This window comes from Oryctolagus cuniculus, chromosome 9 (genome assembly GCF_051225735.1).
Source record: "Oryctolagus cuniculus isolate XC-2025 breed Fujian yellow rabbit chromosome 9, ASM5122573v1, whole genome shotgun sequence".
Lineage (NCBI taxonomy): Eukaryota > Metazoa > Chordata > Mammalia > Lagomorpha > Leporidae > Oryctolagus > Oryctolagus cuniculus.
Window position 1 is genome coordinate 21,360,912 of NC_142875.1, and position 19,531 is coordinate 21,380,442.

Below are 19,531 nucleotides of genomic sequence, written 5' to 3' on the forward strand. Positions count from 1 at the left end.
GGGAGCGAACAAATGGATGGAAGCTCTCTCTCCCTCTGCCTCTGCCTCTGTATAACTTTGCCTTTCAAATAAATAAATAAATAAATAAATCTTAAAAAAATTAACTGCAGTAATTTTTCAAGTTATTTTTCTACTTCATAACAATGTTTAAACTATTGGCAATAGTGAGAAAATATAGTTGAAATGTAATTTTAAAATTTTAGTCATTTTAATGATAAACTGTTTTCTCAAATGTGTTTACCATGTTAAAATAACTGTTCACTTGAAGTTTATTGTGCTATGAACATCATTGCACAGGGAATAAGCAGTGGTTAGCAAGTCAACAGTGTAAATGACGTGGCAATCTGGAATTGCCTGTCTTTACTGTCTAAAATGAGCATTGTTGAATAGAAATAGAATCCATTAATTTGAGTTTCAAAAAAACTGATTTCAGAATCTTTGGACAATGACCCATTTTAATGACCCCAACTGTCTTAGGAATTTATTTGGGAATATTATCTTGCAAGCAGCCTCTGAATTTGATTATAAATTATCACTTACATTTTATTTAGCTCCTTTCACACTCACTCTGACTCTTGAAAATGACACTAAAATTAACCTGAGAATAATCAGTCTTGCATGTCAGTGATGTGTATGCTTACCCTTACCACAGGTCTCAAGTTCACCATCATTCTTACTCTCTGGACTTCCTTATGTTTCTCAAATGAACAAACTCTATCTTCTTAATTACTCTGACTTGAAAGTTTTCCTTTGTGGGAAACTCAGTTATTTTTTCTTATCAAGGATACCTCACTTTAGTTCCCAGTTCTTATCTTGGTGTTAGAACTCATTGCTTCATAGTAATAGCATTTTGATAATTTCGTAGCTTTTTTTTAATCTTTTTTTTCTCAGTTCATCTTCTTATTCAGTATCCTTCAAAATAGAAAGTGCTTCCATTTGCTGGTTCACTTCCTGAATGTGCACAAATGCTGGGAGTAGGTAGGTTGGGGCTAAAGGAAGAGCCAGGACCTCAATCCAAATCCAGATCACCCAATGGGGTAACAGGGATGCAATTATTTGAGCTGTCACCTCATGCCTCCAGGGTCTGCATTAGCAAAAAACTGGAATCAGAAACAATAGCTGGACATGAAATCCAGGCACTCCTAATGTGGAATGTGAACATCTTAACTATTAGGCTAAACACCCACTCCTGACTCCATTCTGTTAATCTAACCTCACTAAGTTACTTCTCTGTATATGTTTTTAATAGTTCTGTGCCAGGAACTGTGCTGGGAACTTGGCATGTAAAGATATTTGGTGTTGACAAGCTCACAGCTGCTCAGCAAGAATGCATCAGAGGCTGGTCACATGGTTTCACCCCCTTGCCTAATTTCAAGGGCTGGCACTGGGTTTGCATCTGATGAGTTGGTTTTTTCTTATTCCCTCCTTGAAAGTCTTCAGCTATCCCACTGCATTTTGTTTCTTTTCCCTTTGAAAATGGGCCTCATGACATTTGCTTATGATAATTTAGAGCTTTTGTTCCTAAGAAGGAGTGACTTTGCCCCTTAGGGGGCATTTAGCAATGTCTTGAGACATTTTTTAGGATCATGACCTAGAGGGGAAGCTATTGGTGTCTAAAGTGGACAAAGGCCAGAGCTGCTGTTAAAGGTTATGAAATACATAGGACAACCCCTCACAATATTGAATAATCTGGCCCCAAATGTCACCAATACTAAGCTGAGAAATACTGATCTAGCTAATTGTTAATTCTGTATGCAAGCCTTTTTTTTACAGTTTTTCTCTGAATTTACTGAAGTAGAAAGCATTTACTTTTTCATATATTTTCCTGCCTTTGTAAAATCATAGTGTAGTGGATTGAATGATGCCTCCCTTAAAGATCCAGGTAAATTTTACCTTATTTGGGGAAAGTGGTTTTGTAGATGTAACTAATGTGAGTTCAGCGTCTTAAAATGAGGATGCCATCCTTGATTGTGCAGTGGGTTTAATCCAATGACAGCTGTCCTGGTAAGACCTACAGGGAGGGGCAAGATTGGAGTGATATGGCTACAGCCAGACAGGCAAAGATACAGGCAGAGGAAGAAATGATGGGGCAACAGGCCAGGGAAGACAAAGAGTATCGGCGACCACAAGGAGCTGCATGAGACAAGGAAAGATTCTCTAAGCTCTCGAGACGATGGGACCAGCCAGTAACCTGATTGTAGGTTTCTGGCTTGCAAAGATGTGTAAGTTTCTGTGATTTCTAGCTACTGAATTTAGCTCAGGAAACAAATACAGTAAGTCTAAACCTTAGTCACAATAGGCGCTTAACAAACATGTCATGTATGTCACGAACACTTTCTTACTTCTTGGTAGAAGTTAATTGTGCCTCCTCACCCGAACTTAACCACATTGGTATTTACGCATTCCTCACAACTTCCCCCACTACCATGGTACAGTACTAAACTTCTAGATCTATTAGCGTGTGTATGAGTAGCAGAGTGTTACTTCCACAGACAAGCCACAGGGTATGGATTCAGATGTCAGTGTACAAGACGCCAACTCTGTTATGTAACTGGTCATTAATTTATATAAAATGCACTCTTATCATAACTGCTATAATCCAAAAGTTGTACTTATGAAATTTATATTTATTAAATAAGAGATTTCTATAAAAATAAAATGCACTATATATAGATACACTGTAATGAAAACTTAACCTACCCTACTACACTTATTAGTAATAAAATGTAATGTTATAATTTAGAAGCCAGTTATGGCTAATGTAGCTTGTAGCAACATCAGCTTTAATCTCTAGATGGCACTATGTTATAAGGAATCAGCCTAGGTTTTTATATTACAATTTTCATATAACTGTTTCTGGAAATGAAGAAAATGTTCCTGCTAAAATCATCTGTGGAATTATATACAATTATGATGAAAGTTCCATATTACTAAATATGGATGAGCTTCTAATTTTCATATTAGTGCAGAATAAAGCAAGAGAGGAATAGAGTCCCTAAAACATGCTAGCTAACAGTAAAGAATAGAACAGAAACATTTAAGTTTTTGTTTTATATACATTTTGTTGAAAATGTATAAACAACAAATGAGATAACCTGTAGGGTTTTCGTAGGAGAATGTCCATGTAAGCTGGGACCTTATCTTTGGTGACTACAGGTAAAGATGAATAGCATACTCTTCACTATAGCTTAAAATATAAGAAAGTTGACACATTTGTTCTTTATCCTCATTATTGAAATTCCACCTTCAGTCTCAGTAGAGAAGAGTCAAAACTGTGTTTCCTCTTTTGCTTCATTTTCTTTTTTACATTTTGACCTCTTTTGCAGAACGTTTTTTGCTGTGAGTCTCTAGTGACTTCTAGGAATTTAAAAATTCTTTTAAATTCCTGAAGGCTTTAGTAATTACATTTTATCTATTTGCATATATGGCAAACTCAATTAGTCAATAAAAAATCTTTCATTCCTGACTTTCCCACTGTCACAGCATTTTGAACCACTCATGAAGTACACTTCTCAGTTGTTGTTTCTTATCCTACTTAATTTACATATAGTTCTTACCTTCTGCAGAAATTATATACTCCTCGGGTTAAGGGGATATCAGCCTGACTTACTTACCTTAATGTACGTGATGTGTATTTGATAACTACTTACGGAATGGACTGAATTTGGTGGTGAATAATATGATCTGATTCAAACAAGAAAGTATAATTTTAGCATTAGAAACCAGTGTATGTGAATTTTTCTACTTTCTGTGTACAAGTGGAAAACAATCTCTTGACCCCTTTTAATTTAACCCCTTAACTTTTACTGGTCCTTCAGATTTCGATTATCTACCAACCCTTATAACAATTCTTTGATCTTCAGAGAGGTGCCACCCTTTTGTGTTCTTAAATTACACTGCACTCTTCCTATAATATAGCACACATTTTGAACTTTCATTGCTTATTGTTTTATCTTTGTCCCTTACTTAGTCTTTAAATTTTAGAAAGATAAGAAACACATGTGTTTTATTTTCTGTTATTTACCCAGAACCTTGCACAAAGCCTGCTGCAACCTAATCACAGAATGAACACGTATGAATAAGAGTGAAATGAATGAAATCAGAATAAAAGAGGGGCTGGCACTATGTTTTAGCGGGTAAAGCCGCTGGCAGTGCCAACATCCCATATGGGTGCCGGTTCAAGACCCGGCTGCTCCACTTCTGATTCAGCTCTCTGCTATGGCCTTGGAAAGCAGTAGAAAATGGCTCAAGTGCTTGATCTGCTGCACCCACATGGGAGACCCAGAAGAACCTCCTGGCTCCCAGCTTCGGATTGGCACAGCTCTGGCCTTTGAGGCCATTTGGGGGTGAACCAGCAGATGGAAGACCTCTCTCTCTCTGCCTCTGCCTCTCTGTAACCCTGCCTTTCAAGTAAATAAATAAATTTTTAAAAAGAATAAAAGGGTAACATTTATTTGACACATAAGTGTGGATCTTTATTAGATGCCAGTCACTTTGCTAGACACGAACAATAGAGCAGAGAACATCACAGATAAATGCCCCTGCCTTTGTGGAGCTACCATTTTACTGCGTGAAGACAAGTCAACAAATACATGTGTAAGTAACCAGGTGAATAGAGAATAAGTGTGTAAATAATACCTAAAAATAGTAGGCATGGCATTGTGGCATAGATGCTAGTGATGTTGACATTGCATGTTGGAGTACTGATTTGAGTACAGACTGCTCTGCTTCTGCTCCAGCTCCCTGCTAATGCACCTGAGAAAGCAGCAGATGATGGCCCAATACCACTCATGTGGGAGACTCATATGGAGTTCCTGGCTCCTGGCTTCAACCTGGCCCAGCTCTGGCTGTTGTGACCATTAGGGGAGTGAACCAACAAATGGAAGATTCTCTCTCTCTTTCTCTCTCTCTCTCTGTCTCTGTCTCTCTTTCCCTCTCCATCTCCTTGTGTCTCAGATGCTCTGCCTTTCAAATAAACAAATAAAAATAAATCTTTTTAAAAATAATGCTTTAAAAACCCAAATGAGTCTGTTGCATATTGAAATGGGGTAGGTGAAATAAATGTGATGAAGATGGTTCCAAGAAGGCCTCTGAGTTGACGTGAGACCTGAATGAAGTGGAGGAGTTGCAAGTGTTTATTTGTGGTAGGACATTTCCTTCAAGAGCCGTTAATGCAGTTAATGCAAAGGGGGTGAAGCATAAGCTTGCTCAGTGAGTCCCAGCAACACAAATGAGGCTGGAAAGTGAAAAGAGAGGCAGAATGTGGCTGAAGGTGCAGCCCGAGAGGAAACCTGGATTCAAGTGAAAAGAGATTCATGATTCCTGACAAGGACTTTGGATTTCACTGGAGATGTGAAGTCCTGGTACGGTGGTGATGGGTGTCATGAGAATGGTCAGATTTGGATAAATGAGTTAGAGCTGTCAGAATGTGCCGATGGGATACATGTGGAGGGTGAAGGAATGGGCTGTACTGAAGATGACTTCAGGGCTTTTGGTCAGAGCAGCGGGAAGCATGGAGCTCCTGTTTATTGAGATAGGTAAGAGAGGGAAGCTGATGTGGGGTGAGGGAGGCTTGCGTTTTGAAGGTGGGATGTGGATGTGCATGTCTGTATGCTAATGGACATGGTCTCCTAATGTGGACACAACCCAAGACACAAAGTGGGTGATTCCAAGAGGGCTCCTTGATTTAGTGAGAGGAGTTCTGATCCTATACCAATGAAACAGCTGCCTCAGATCCTGGGAGTGCACCCTGCAGTCAAGGAGGGAGTGTAAGGGTACAAAGGTATTGGTGCCAAAAGATTGGTAGATTTGAAACTGGGAGCATGTGTAAGCTCTCTCTTGACTGCTTCTATGCAAATCAATGAATTAATACATATGCATATATATACACACATATATAATATTTGGAAACTGTTATGGAAGCCTGGAAAGAGACCTGGAATAACTACTAACTTGCTGGCCTGTGTATAAGCTTTGCCATCAAGAAGACTAGAAATTATATCCCAGGTCCTCCACATAGTAGCTATGAGACCCTGAACAACTGATTTAAATAGCTGAGCTTCATTTAGAAGGAGTCACTGTTTCTGAGCCAGGCATTTGTGCTAGAGTGTAGCATGAAATACTTCATGTAATTTCTGTAACATGTATGTAAACTGAGCACCATTCACCCCCGTATCTTGCTGATGAGGAAACTGAGTTCAGATGGGTTGTAAAGCTTTTCTTAAGGTGACCTTACTAAGCTAGGGCAGGGACATCCTTAAGGTGACCTTACTAAGCTAGGGCAGGGAGGCTAAACTCAGAACTCATGCTCTTAAATATTAAGTTAACTTTTCTCACTAACAAGCAACGTGTAAGTATCTTGGATGAAGTGCCTGAGAAATTCTAAGACACCTTTGGGTGTCTTCCACTATTTGTAATATACCTGTGGTAGGTAGACTCCTAAGATGGACTTCAGCATTCGTTGTCCTGTGATACGTACGCTCTAATCCCTGGGATGATGAATATTTCACTAAACATAAGAGATGTTCGGGGTGAGCCTAAGCCAATCATAGGACCCTTTTAAATTTAAGTCTAGGGGTCAGATACAGAGAAGTCAAAGGGATTAGAAGAATGACAGGAGTTGAGGTGAGGAAGATTCCCCAGGTCTGTCTTTGAAGATGAAAGAAGCCATGGGGCCAGGCCTTTGTGTGGCTTTTGGAAGCTGAGAAAAACCCTTGAATGGAAGTCAGAAAGAAAATATGCACCTCAGCCAAACGACCACAAGCAGCGGAACGCTTCCATTGTCATGAATAGCTTGGATGTGGATTTTTCCCCAAAGCTTTCCAGATGGGAAATCAATTTGGCCAAAGCCTTGTTTTCAGCTTTCTGAGACCCGGGGGAGAGAACTCAGCACACCTTGCCCAGGTCCCTGACCTGTGGAACTGTGAGCGAATAAATGGCTGTTGTTTGAAGCTGCTACAGTTGTGATAAGTTGTCACACAGAGAAATCACCGCAACAGCTCCAAGACTGTGATGTGGATCAGATACCCAGTGTACCTTATTTATTAGCATGCCATGATGATTTCTTTGGAAAGAGTTTTCAGTCAAATTTTAAAACTTGAGATGGAGGCCTGAAATAGCAGAGAAGCTTCAAAACAGCACTTGGTGTTGGGAACTGAACTGATCTGGAAGAAGGCTCAGCTATCAGGGAAACAGGAAGAGGTGGTATGTGGTAACCTGCAAGTGAGCCAAGGGTAATAGGAATGGATATTGAGGGACCTTTGTGAACTCAGGCTGCAGGGACTCTGGTGAGGAACCTGAGGCTGAAACGAAAGAGCAGTTATTACAGTGCAGGGAAAGTATTCAGGGAGGAAAGAGCCAGAGCAAAATTTTACTTAGTTGTATTCCACATTAACTTTGTTATTAATATGGTGTTTATTAATTAGACTCTAATCATCTAAGGGCAACATGGCAACATTATGTTTAAGTCAGGGCTTCTACAAGCCCTCACGTCTGATAGCTAATGCCTTCAAATATTCCCCACATTTTCATCTACATTGTCGGTCCCTTATTCCAGGACTTCATCCTTGGGTGTTTGGTTTCATACTGCAAACCTCTACTTGGCCATCCATGCCCATTTCTGTGGCTTGCCATTAATTAGAATTTTGCACTCTTCTTGTTTCTCCCTTGCTCATGACTTCCCTACTCAGGATTCTGTTTTACAAAGACCTTTTAGCTGGTTCAGTGTTTTGCTCTAGGTCGCTTCATGCATGAGGAAACTGAGGCTAGAGAGTCCTTGCTTACTGTCAGGGCAGATGGAGCAAAGGCAAGGCCTGATTCAGTTCAGCCTTTTCCATTACACTGTTCATACTGCCCACAACAGCTTCAGGGCTTTTCACCGTCATGGCCAACCTTTCCCTGCCACCCTTACTTCTAACTTTACTCCTGTGACAACTCATTGTGAATCATCTACTCTAGGTAGACCTGTTTCCCAACTGTCCTGTGTCTGGTTCACCTCCTTCTTCCAAGTGGGTGCCCTTCCTTTCCTCTTTGGCCCTACATAATTAGAGTGTGTGTGCTTGCGAGACACTCTGCCTACACAGATTCCGCCTTCTCTGAACTCTCTCAGATTTCCTTCTGTGTAACACTCATTAAAATATAGTTTACAAATGGCCATATTTGGTTCTAGATGTTTCATGGATGACTGTTTTTTCTTTCCGATGATTATATATTCGCAGATGATACTTGTGGCTTCCCTTTCATTTGTACCCAGCTCTATGCCTGCACAGCATAAACAGTACACTGAGTTCATATCCTTCTGCACTGTTTACATGGCAAATCAACTAACATTTATTGGGAGCCAATTAGATTTTCCAAAGGGGGAAAAAGGTGAGTTAGGCTCAATCTCTGTTCTCAAAAGTAGTTCGCAGTCTAATGGGGAGTTGAAGTAATGAATCTCTCTGAAGCAATTGATAAATATGACATACACTGTGCAGAGGGTTCGGGGGTCACAATACTACTGCCACTTCCATGAGTAGAGGAGGTGGAGTCCCATGGTTGGTCTTGATCTTGGTATGGCTTTTCTCCAGGTGAGACTATTGGTTAATTCAGAGGTTTTATCCATGCTATATATCATATCAGTGCTGTACTCTAGCCAAATAATTACAAAACACTGCAGCAGGTTCACATTTTAAAGAACTTTGCTATAGCATGGATTCAATTATTCTGGGTAAATAACCTATTTGATTAGATGCCCTATTGTATTTTCATTTGAAAAGTGCTCTGATCCAGAGCCAGTTAATTAAAAATCTATTTTCAACCTGGTCTTTTTCAATTCAAACAAATATGCCCTTATCGTATTGTGAACAATTTAATTTTAAAGGATATCAGCCCTTCAAAAACATGTTGTAACTTAATTATATAAATTCTGTTGCTTTGACAATAGCTACAAATTAAAACAAATCCTTCCCACATAATACCATCTAAAAAGGCAAAAATAGAAAGACTGAAAAGTCCAGTTGACAAATTACAGTCAGTCTGCACATGGGGACTTTAGTACCTCATTCAGCATCACTGAAATGCAAAGGAGCTTTTGTTAGGGTTTAAAAATTGAGGACTTGGATTCCTACCCAGTTGCAACAACACAGTGTAGCATTGTTAGCTCTGATTCCAGTGCAGCTGATCAAAAGGTTATTGAATATTCCTTGTCTCTCTGCCAATTCCTAGTGTCTTCTCTTTGACTAGAATATTTGGATCTTGTTGTTGTTCATTAATGCTTATCTCACATTCCATTCACAATCATTATCTACCTTTCTCGGTAATTAGCTAATTATATTTCAAGATAATTAGTGTAATGAAAGTGTGGGAAGGATGCAGTAAGAATCTAAGTGATATTGCCTTGACCTCTACATGTAGGCTAAGTAAAAAAATACAGAACACACTTACGCAAATAAAAAATAAGGAGTACTTAACAATGTTATGTATGTTTAAAGGATACTGTATACTTTTTTGAAATATCTCAAATAAGCTCTAGTATCCTTTCGAATTCTCTGTTCCTTGGGAGTACACTTGAAATGTTGGCAGTTAGAGATATGCAGTAATTTTCCCAAGCCACCAGGGAAGCTTTCTGGTTCTTATAGCTGTGATACTTTTGCTGCTTGTTCTACTCATAGGTTTCTTAAATACAAATAAAGAAAAATGGAGAAATTTGGGGACATGAAATGATGTGATGTGAATAAAATAATTTTTTAATTGGGGAACAGGATAGACAAACTTGTAGTATTTAGAGTACAAAAAATATGAACAGAATTGACATTTTGAGAATTATTGTTTACAGCCCTTGTCTTTCTTATTGAGGAACAGTGTTTTTTTCTTCTACTATTTTTTGAAGTCTTTACTTAGTGGAAGGTTAAGCTTATGATTATAAAATAAGCTGAAAGTATGTTATTGTAAAAATTAAAGAATAAAAAAGGAAGGAGGATGGGAGGCTGGGAGTGTGGGCAGGAAGGAGGGTAGGGTAGGAAGTATCACTGTGCTCCTAAGCCTGTATTTGTGAAATACATGAAATATATTGTAAAAAAGGTTACAATTAAGTTGAACCTAAAACTAAATGCCTACATATTATCTAGTGATTTATTTACTTATAGACGTGTGCATGTATGTACATATCTATCTGTATCTTTGAACATGATCTTTTCTAATTGCTATGGAAGAAAAAAGTATATTGAACACACTTTCTTTTTTTTTAAGATTTATTTATTTATTTTACAGGCAGAGTAGGCAGAGGCAGAGAGAGAGAGAGAGAAAGAGAGGACTTCCATTTGTTGGTTCCCTCCCCAAATGGCTGCAACGGCCAAAGCAGGGCCGATCTGAAGCCAGGAACCAGGAACTTTTTCTAGGTCTCCCACACGGGTGCAGGGGTCCAAGGATTTGGACCATCTTCCATTGCTTTCCCAGGCCATAGCAGAGAGCAGGATTGGAAGTGGAGCAGCTGGGACTCTAACCAGAACCCATGTGGTATGCTGGCACTACAAGTGGTGGCTTTACCTGCTACGCCACAGCACCAGCCCCACACTTCCTATCTTTAAAGAGGTTATTATCTGCAACTTTAGGGCATGCAATGGGCTAAGGACTCTGTGGCTTCCATGTTTTCCTCAAGTCCACACTTCCTGGAGACTTTCTCATTCAATGACTGAGCATAGCTGAGATATTAAGGTAGGCTTATTCCTGGAAACATGAGACTCCTCAGCCAGCCAACTCTAGCTCAAGGACTTCTTATGAGGATTGCTGGCCCTCTGTGGCTGCATGGCCATCAATGATGCGTCCACCCAATCTTCCTTCCTACTCTCCACCCTTTGAAATCACGCTTGAATTGAATGTGACAGTTCTCCCAGCCTCTCCAGCTTGTTTCCTATTTTCTCTCATAGGCATTTCCTCTAATAAAAATCTCTGCGTGCTTCGTTTTGTCTTGACATCTTATCCTTGGAAGACCCAGAGTAACATAATAGATAATAAAATAAAACATACACAAGGGGAAAAACATTATGAGGAAATATAAAAATCAGAGGAAGCAAACACTGCAGTTGAAGAGGTTACAAAACGTGACAAAAAGTTCTTGACTCAGATAGGTAAGGTGCGGGGCACATAATATATTTTAAAGCACATAATATATTTTAAGTTCAGTCAACATTCTGAGTGGAATACAGAAGAGTTGATGAATGAAAATATTGTTGGCAACAGACTGTAGAGGACCTTGAATATTATGCTGAAGAATTTGGCTTGTATTTTCTTCAACATTGCTTCTGAAAATGTGATAGCAGAGAGGTCTCAAGGATTTGAGATAGCTGGTACTTTATCTTTCAGGGTTTTGTACAGAGGTATGACTAATATTCGGGGGAGCTCAGCAGCCCCAGAGGAAAGCTGTGAAAAGGAACTTTCATACTAGACTGGAATCCGGAATCCTAAACCCTGTGTAGTTTCTTGATGAGCGAAAGTATACCCCATGAGCATGCAACCAAGGTTGCTTCTGAAACTTGGATCTCAGCTCTGTACTAAGAACACTGGCTACTAGACGTCTTTATCTTGTTTCTTCTAGAAACTGAGTTACCATTAGCAGTGTATCAAAGGTTAAAAAGTTTTGTTTGGCAACCCTACATGGGTTTTGTTTGGTGACGATAGTCCTTAAGGAAAAAGTTGACAATATGAATTTATGATTATTCATGAATAATCAGTTTAAGTGTTTATTATTTGAATGGGAGGGAGAGAAGGAGGGAGGTGGAGAGAGAGAGAGAGAGAAACAATTTTTCATTCTCTGGTTCATTCTCCAAATGCTCAGAACAGTCAGGTCTGGGTCTGGCTGAAGACAGCAGCCAGGAACTCAAGCCAGGTCTCCCATGTGGGTGACAGGAACCTAGTTATTTGAGCCTTCACCTGCCACCTCCCAGGATGTACATTAGCAGGAAGCTGTCTAGGAAGCAGAGGTAGGACTCAATCCCAGGCACTCTTATATGTGATGCACATCTCCTAAGGGATAGCTTAACCTGCGGTGGCACAGTGTCCTGAATAGTCAGTTTATTTGACTAGAATTTTATTCCTGCTTGGCTACAAAGCTGGAGTTGGCAGCAGTTTCTCTGTTGGGATAGAGCATGCAGTGTACCACAATCCCCAATCTACCCTTTAGTCTAACATCTGTGCCTATTGCAAATTTGTGGTTTTGTCTAGTGTTTACAGTCTTTTTAGTGGGTGGCCACAATCTAAACCTGTATTTTTAAACCTTATCTTGTTAGATCTTTCCACATTAGTGTTGAAAATTTATAGCAGCTCAGCCATATGGTCAATATATTTTTGCTTTGGGGCAGTTGCTTTGTGTGTATGAATTAAAACAGTTGAACTAAAACAGTTGAAATTCACTGGATCCCAGAGAACTTTGCTAGGAGCTTCTTGTCTGACCAATACACAGAAGTGTACTATATTTATTAATTTAATATATTCATTAATTTGTTTCTACTTGAGAGATTCCTTTCACTGGTTAACTTCCCAAATATCTGCAACTTCCAGGGTACACCAGGTGAAAGCCAGGAGCCTGGACCTCAATCCAGGTCTCCCATGTGAATGGCAGGGTCATAAATATTTGTCTTCTTTCCTGCTGCCTTCCAGGGTCCACAATAGCAGGAAGCTGGATCAGAGGCAGAGTGGGGACTTGAACCTGGAACTCCAGTAGGGGATGCTGGCATCCCATGTGGCATTTTACCTGTTGCCACAAACACCTGCCCAAGTGTACTGTTTTCTATCAATCTGAGAGGGGCTTAAGTTGGCTATAGTGGCACTGGAGCTTCCATGCAATTAGCATTGAGACCAATGAAGCTGGGTCTCCCTTCAAGAAGTAACCTGAATCCTGTCTTCCTCCACAGGTCATGAGGAAGATCAGGGCTTATGTGAGAATGTGTGTAATGAAAAGAACTCTACAATATACAAGTACTATCATGTTACATGAGGTTTAGTCTACACCACATGAAAACTTGCATGGTCTTCCTTCAAGGGTCCAAGAGCTTTTATTGAAAGGACATGAGGGCCGGCGCCGTGGCTCAATAGGCTAATCCTCCGCCTGTGGCGCCTGCACATCAGGTTCTAGTCCCAGTCAGGGTGCTGGATTCTGTCCCGGTTGCCCCTCTTCCAGGCCAGCTCTCTGCTGTGCTGCTGTGGCCAGGGAGTGCAGTGGAGGATGGCCCAAATGCTTGGGCCCTGCACCCCATGGGAGACCAGGAGAAGCACCTGGCTCCTGGCTTCAGGTCAGCGTGGTACGCCGGCTGCAACGCGCCAGCCGTGGCGGCCATTGGAGGGTGAACCAACAGTAAAAGGAAGACCTTTCTCTCTGTCTTTCTCTCTCACTGTCCACTCTGCCTGTCAAAAAAAAAAAAAAAAAAAGGACATGAGTGTCATCTACTATGTCCCAAACCTTAAGGCTCATACGTGATTCCCTAATCATTGCTCATACCTCTTACCTTAGATTGGAGACCAGCAAACTTTTTCTGTAAAGTACCAGATAATAACCATTCCCAGCTTTGAGGGCCGTAGCATCTTTGTCACTACTACTCAGTGTGGTCATTGTTGCGTGAAAGCAGACACAGACATTATGTAAATGAAGGAGTGTAGCTGTGTTCCATTAAAGCTTTATTTACAAAAACAGGCTGTAGGTAGGAATTGGCCAGCGAATGTGGTTTGCTGACACTGCCCGGGAGCATAAAGAAGAGGACCCACTTCGCAGCCTTCCGAGCTATAGCTCAATTCTCCAAGAATTTAGGGAAGTTAAGAGTTCCAACTGCCATTGCACATATCCCAGGTTTCCTCCCTCTCTGCTCAAGATGTAACTTCTCCAAATGTCTACAGTCTGCTTCCCGGAAAGCTTGGCTTTTTCATACTGCTGTGCTCATGAACTCCCCATAACTTTGTCTTTCCTAAGCCTCCATAGTGTTTTGGCCCTAACAAAAGTTGAGGTCTCCTCCTGAGCTTCCGTCTATATCCTGTGTGAATGATGGAACTTCCAGAACATTGCCTCATTTGACTCATGTCCAGACTCCTCAGTTTCACTTCAGCTGTCCAGTCTGGTCACCTCTAACATTTCTATGTCTATTATTTCTAAGTTTTTGTCTACAGTCCTGATAAGAGTTTCAGTTATTTTTGATGCTGCCGTATAACTGATAGTCCCTTATAAACTAACACCTCAAGCTTAATTTTGCTAAAACAGAATTGTTTTTGTCTCTAAATCTATTCCTTTGTCTTCTCTCCTCTAAGAGTGATGATATTTTACTCTCTGTTACTTCTGTCTCAACCTTGTATCTTCTCTTTTTCTTATTGCCCACAGCCAAGCCATTTGAACATACTCCAACTCTCGCTGCTTCATTGTCATCTGTTAGACAATTCCACCTCATCTGTTCCCTATATTGTTGGAATGACTGCCCACAACCTGATATCCCTCACTTCTGCTCATGGTATATGATTGTAACCAGAATCAATTTTTTTAAAGATTTTATTTTTTTATTATAAATATTATATTTATTATTTATTATAAATTATTAATTTATTATAAATAAATAAATTTATTATTTATTTGCTTGAGAGGTAGAGCTACAGAGACAAATGTCTTCCATCTGCTGGCTCACTCCCCAAATGGCCTAACAGCTGCAGTTGGGCCGATCCAAAGCCAGGAGCCAGGAACCAGGAGCCAGGAACTTCTTCAGGGTCTCCCACACAGGTCCAGGGGCCCAAGGACTTGAGTCATCTTCCACTGCTTTCTCAGGATATAGGCAGAGAGCTGGATTGGAAGCGGAGCAGCCAGGACACCAACCAATGCCGGCACTGCAGGCAGAGGCTTAGCCTACTACGCCACAGCGGCAGCCCTCGAGAGTCAATTTTTAAAGCATAAAACATATCATTCCTCCACTTTAGTCTTCTGATGAGGGCCAAGTGCTTTATCAGGTTGTACACGATATGGCCTATGTTGTGTGTCTTTTGTTCTCATCTTTCTTCTCCTTGCTCACCATGGTGTCAGGGCCTTCTTTCCATTCCAACTTCCCCAGTCATTATTTCCCTTCAGGTTTCAAACTTTCTTAATTCCATTTGAATAGTGTCTCCTCAGGGATGGGTGCTTGGTGCAGGGGTTAAGATGTTGCTTAGGATGTCTGTATCCCATACTGGAGTGCTTGGTTCAGTTTTTTGCTACTTTGCTTCTTATTTTGTTTCCTGCAAATACACACCTTGGGAGACAGCAGGTTATAGCTCAGGTAGTTAGGTACTTGCCACCCACGTAGGAAATGTGAATGGGGTTCTGAGATCCTGGCTTTGGCCTCATCCAGCCTTGGCTGTTGCAGGCATTTGGGGAGTGCATCTGTGGTTGGAAGATTTCTGTCTCTCTGCTTTTCAAATAAAATGAAAATGAAATATTTGCTCAGAGGCACTCAATGGAAAGTAGCCATTCTGTCACTTTGTATTATGTCGTTGTATTTTAATTCTATCTATGGTATTGATCACCATCTTTACTATTTTGTTCCTTCTGTGGCTCCTCTGATAGAATGTGAGCTTCAAGGGAAAAATATTGCTTATTTGGTCTTATTAGTCAATTGATCCAACAGCTCTTTCTCCTTTTTTCTACTTGGTTTGGTGTTGATTGTTCTGATGATCATTTTGGCAACTTTCCTGCCAATTCTTCTGTCCTCTTCTCTCTCTCTCTCTCTTTTTTTTTTTTTTTTTGGATAGAGTTAGACAGTGAGAGAGAGAGAGACAGAGAGAAAGGTCTACTACGGGTTTACTCCACAAATGGCTACCATTGTTGCCGCTGCACCGATCCGAAGCCAGGAGCCAGGTGCTTCTTCCTGGTCTCCCATGTGAGTGCAGGGGCCCAAGCACCTGGGCCATCCTCCACTGCCCTCCTGGGCCACAGCAAAGAGCTGGACTGGAAGAGGGGCAACCGGGACAGAACTGGTGCCCCAACCGGGACTAGAAACCAGGGTGTTTCCTCCTGGTCTCCCATGCGGGTGCACGGAGACCAAGCACTTGGGCCATCCTCCACTGCCTTCCTGGGCCACAGCAGAGAGCTAGACTGGAAGAGGAGCAACTGGGACAGAATCCAGCACCCCAACTGGGACTAGAACCCGGGGTGCCAGTGCCGCAGGTGGAGGATTAGCCAAATGAGCTGCAGTGCGGGCCCCTCTTCTCTTTTTGCCACACCATTCTGTCAAGTCACCATCCCTGGATGGATCTAACATTTACCTTCTCTGGGCCCTAATTCTGCCTGATAAGACTTGCAGGAAAAATTACATAACCAGGAAGATTGGTGCCATTATAAATTTATAGTTGTCATCTCACCTCAGCATTGCTTGATAATCTTAATGTTTCCCAATCTTAATGTTTGCTCATGCTGTGTGCTCCACAACAATTATTTCAAATATCCACCCCCTCATTCTCAGCACATGACTTCATCGCCATTCATTCCATTCCAAGAGAGACGCTCCCCCAACCTTCCACCACCAAACCTGTGAATATTCCTTTTTACTCCCCTCCTGCTATGCTAGAAGGGGTGTTTGTTTCCTGGAAGAGGCCACACCCCCTATTTTTGCATTATTTTTGCTTTGGATACTGTCCTTTCCCCCTCCCCAGGACCTTGCATTATTAGTTTTTTTTTTTTTTTTCCCTGACTCTGTACATGACATTTCTCTTTTATGGGCTGTCCTTCACTTACTATTCTTTTTTTCATTGAATTTCTTCAGTTCCTCTCATCAATCTCCTGTCCTCTTCCCTCCCCTTTTGAGATTTCCAGCAGATCCTTTTGTCTGCAACATTGCGCCTTCCACTCCTTGCTCCCACTCATATTTTCTGGTTAGTTCTTGTCTCAGCTTAGATGCCTGCTCTGCAAAGTGGCTTCTTTTTAGGGGTGGGAAGTAGGCTAATATTAGGACACCTCTCCATAATTTGACCTTGTACTTATCTTCTTCCTCTCTTAACCCCACCATAGCTGTAATTATTTAATATCCATTTCCCTTAATATATGGAAATTTCCATGACAGAGGGGAGCATGAGTATCTTGTTTATTTTCCTATATTTGTACCTAGCACATCACTGGTATGTACTCAGTGGGTATGTGTTGAATGAAGCAACAGATGACTAGAAGATGGGGGGTAATGGATATTGGAAGAAGAGCATCCTTAAAGAAAAGGAAACTCTGGATCCTGGAGCAGATTTGTCAATGTATCTGTTTTTTTTTTTTTTTTTTTTTTTTTTTTTGTGACAGGCAGAGTGGACAGTGAGAGAGAAAGACAGAGAGAAAGGTCTTCCTTCCGTTGGTTCATCTCCCAAATGGCCGCTACGGCCGGTGCGCTGTGCTGATCTGAAGCCAGAAGCCAGGTGCTTCCTCCTGGTCTCCCATGGGGTGCAGGGCCCAAGCACTTCGGCCATCCTCCACTGCCCTCCCAGGCCACAGCAGAGAGCTGGCCTGGAAGAGGGGCAACCGGGACAGAATCTGGCATCTCAACCAGGACTAGAACCCGGTATGCCGGCACCGCAGGAGGAGAATTAGCCTAGTGAGCCGTGGCGCAGGCTCAACATATCTATTTCTTCTTCTTCTTCTTCTTCTTCTTTTTTTTTTTTTTTCAGACAGAGTGGACAGTGAGAGAGAGAGAGAGAGAAAGGTCTTCCTTTTGCCATTGGTTCATCCTCCAATGGCCGTCATGGCCAGCACATCGCGCTGATCCAAAGCCAGGAGCCAGGTGCTTCTCCCGGTCTCCCATGCGGGTGCAGGACCCAAGCACCAGGGCCATCTTCCACTGCACTCCCAGGCCACAGCAGAGAGCTGGCCTGGAAGAGGGGCAACTGGGACAGAGTCTGGCGCCCCGACCGGGACTAGAACCTGGTGTGCCAGCGCCGCAGGCGGAGGATTAGCCTACTGAGCCACGGCGCCGGCCAACATATCTATTTCATACCTCCTTTATTAAGAGTTGACTCCTGGCCCCCAGCAGGGTAGAGACCTCCCCTCCTGGAAGGAGTTCCAGTCTCAGTGCCTTATCTAGAGGAGACTCTGATGAGACTCATCAATAATAGAGTGGCTCCATCCTGGTTCCAAATTATTGGTCTCCTCCAGCCTGTGTGCTTAATCTACATCTCTTAGTATTGCTAATAACTGATGCTGACTCAGGCCGCCCTGAGGGAGGATTTGGTGAGAGGACAGGAAGAGACTGTTTTGCTCCTCCTAGTGGTCGTAGTATACCACTTACAATGAAGTTCTAGGAGGGCTGTGACTTGGTTTGGAAGCATCAAAGTGTGTAGGTGTAGACAGGCAAAACAGAAAGGTATTACAGTAGATGAAGAACAAAGTGATAAAGATCTAAGCTAGGGTAGTGAAAACTCTGGCTTTATATTGTTAACCATCTGTATACCACTGAAGATTGAAATATAGCTTAAAATTACTAACCACAAAGGACTAATTCAAGCAGTCATGTCCTTAGGAGTTTCCACCTAAGGACACACTGAGAAATTAATTAAAAACAAAACAAAACAAAACAAAACAAAACAAAAACTTGGGGCCAGTGCTGTGGTGCAGCAGGTTAAAGCCCTAGTCTGCAGCACCGGCATCCCATATGGGTGCTGGTTTCAGTTTCGGCAGTTCCACTTCTGATCCAGCTCTCTGCTATGGCCTGGGAAACCAGTAGAAGATGGCCCAAGTCCTTGGGCCCCTGCAGCCATGTTGGAGATCCCAAAAAAGCTCCTGGCTCCTGGCTTCTGATTGGTGCAGCTCTGGCCATTATGGCCATCTGGGGAGTGAACCAGTGGTTGGAAGACCTTTCTCTCTCTCCCTCTCTCCGCCTCTGCCTCTCTGTAACTTTGCCTTTCAAATAAATAAAGAAATAAATCTTTTTAAAAAAAACCTGATCAGCACACATTAATTGGGATTAGTGAATAAGAACATTTTAAATAAAGGTGAACATATTAAAAATATCAATTTGTTGTTTTAATTAGAAACTGGAATTGAAAGAGAAAAATATTTTTTTAAATCTCTTATAACTTCAATTATAGAACCTTCTGAGATAAATGCTATGTGAATTCGATTTTCCTTTTATAATCCTTACCATGTCACATAGAGAGTAGCAGATGACATAAGCAGATGGACTTGTCTTATCTGCTACTGCTTAAAACCTTCTCTAACATTTTTTTGGCCACATTCATAAACACAGAGTATGGTAGAACTAACTTTCATTTGCTTAAAATTCTTGGTGACTTATGTTAAAATTTATTTTAGTAAGTCATAATATGGCAATGCTTTTTTTTTATTATGGACAACATTCTATCCATTTTAGAAATAAATTCTGTGGTATATTCCAATACTTCTAGATAACTGTAAGTTTGAAAAATAAAATATGCCTTTACTTGTACTTTCTCATATTGGCAAGTATTCCTAAAATAGCTTTGTCTCAACTCTTAGAGGAAATAGAAGACACACATGGGAAGATTCTTGTTCTGGTTCATTTCTATGGCTGTTTACAATTCTCAAGGCATTTTACTATTATCA

General features: G+C 41.3%; 1 long non-coding RNA gene across 5 annotated transcripts in view; it reads left to right on the plus strand.

Annotated features, from left to right (window-relative positions):
- Nucleotides 1–19,531, plus strand: part of LOC149124524 (uncharacterized) — a 282,718-nt gene that overhangs the window by 78,144 nt on the left and 185,043 nt on the right. Inside the window, exon 4 of one of the 5 annotated variants that reach the window (XR_016212778.1) lies at nucleotides 4,740–4,952. The exons of the other annotated variants lie outside the window; for them this stretch is intronic. This is a non-coding gene — a long non-coding RNA (uncharacterized LOC149124524). Of the gene's footprint in view, nucleotides 1–4,739; nucleotides 4,953–19,531 lie in introns of those variants that run through there. 5 annotated transcript variants of the gene reach the window in all.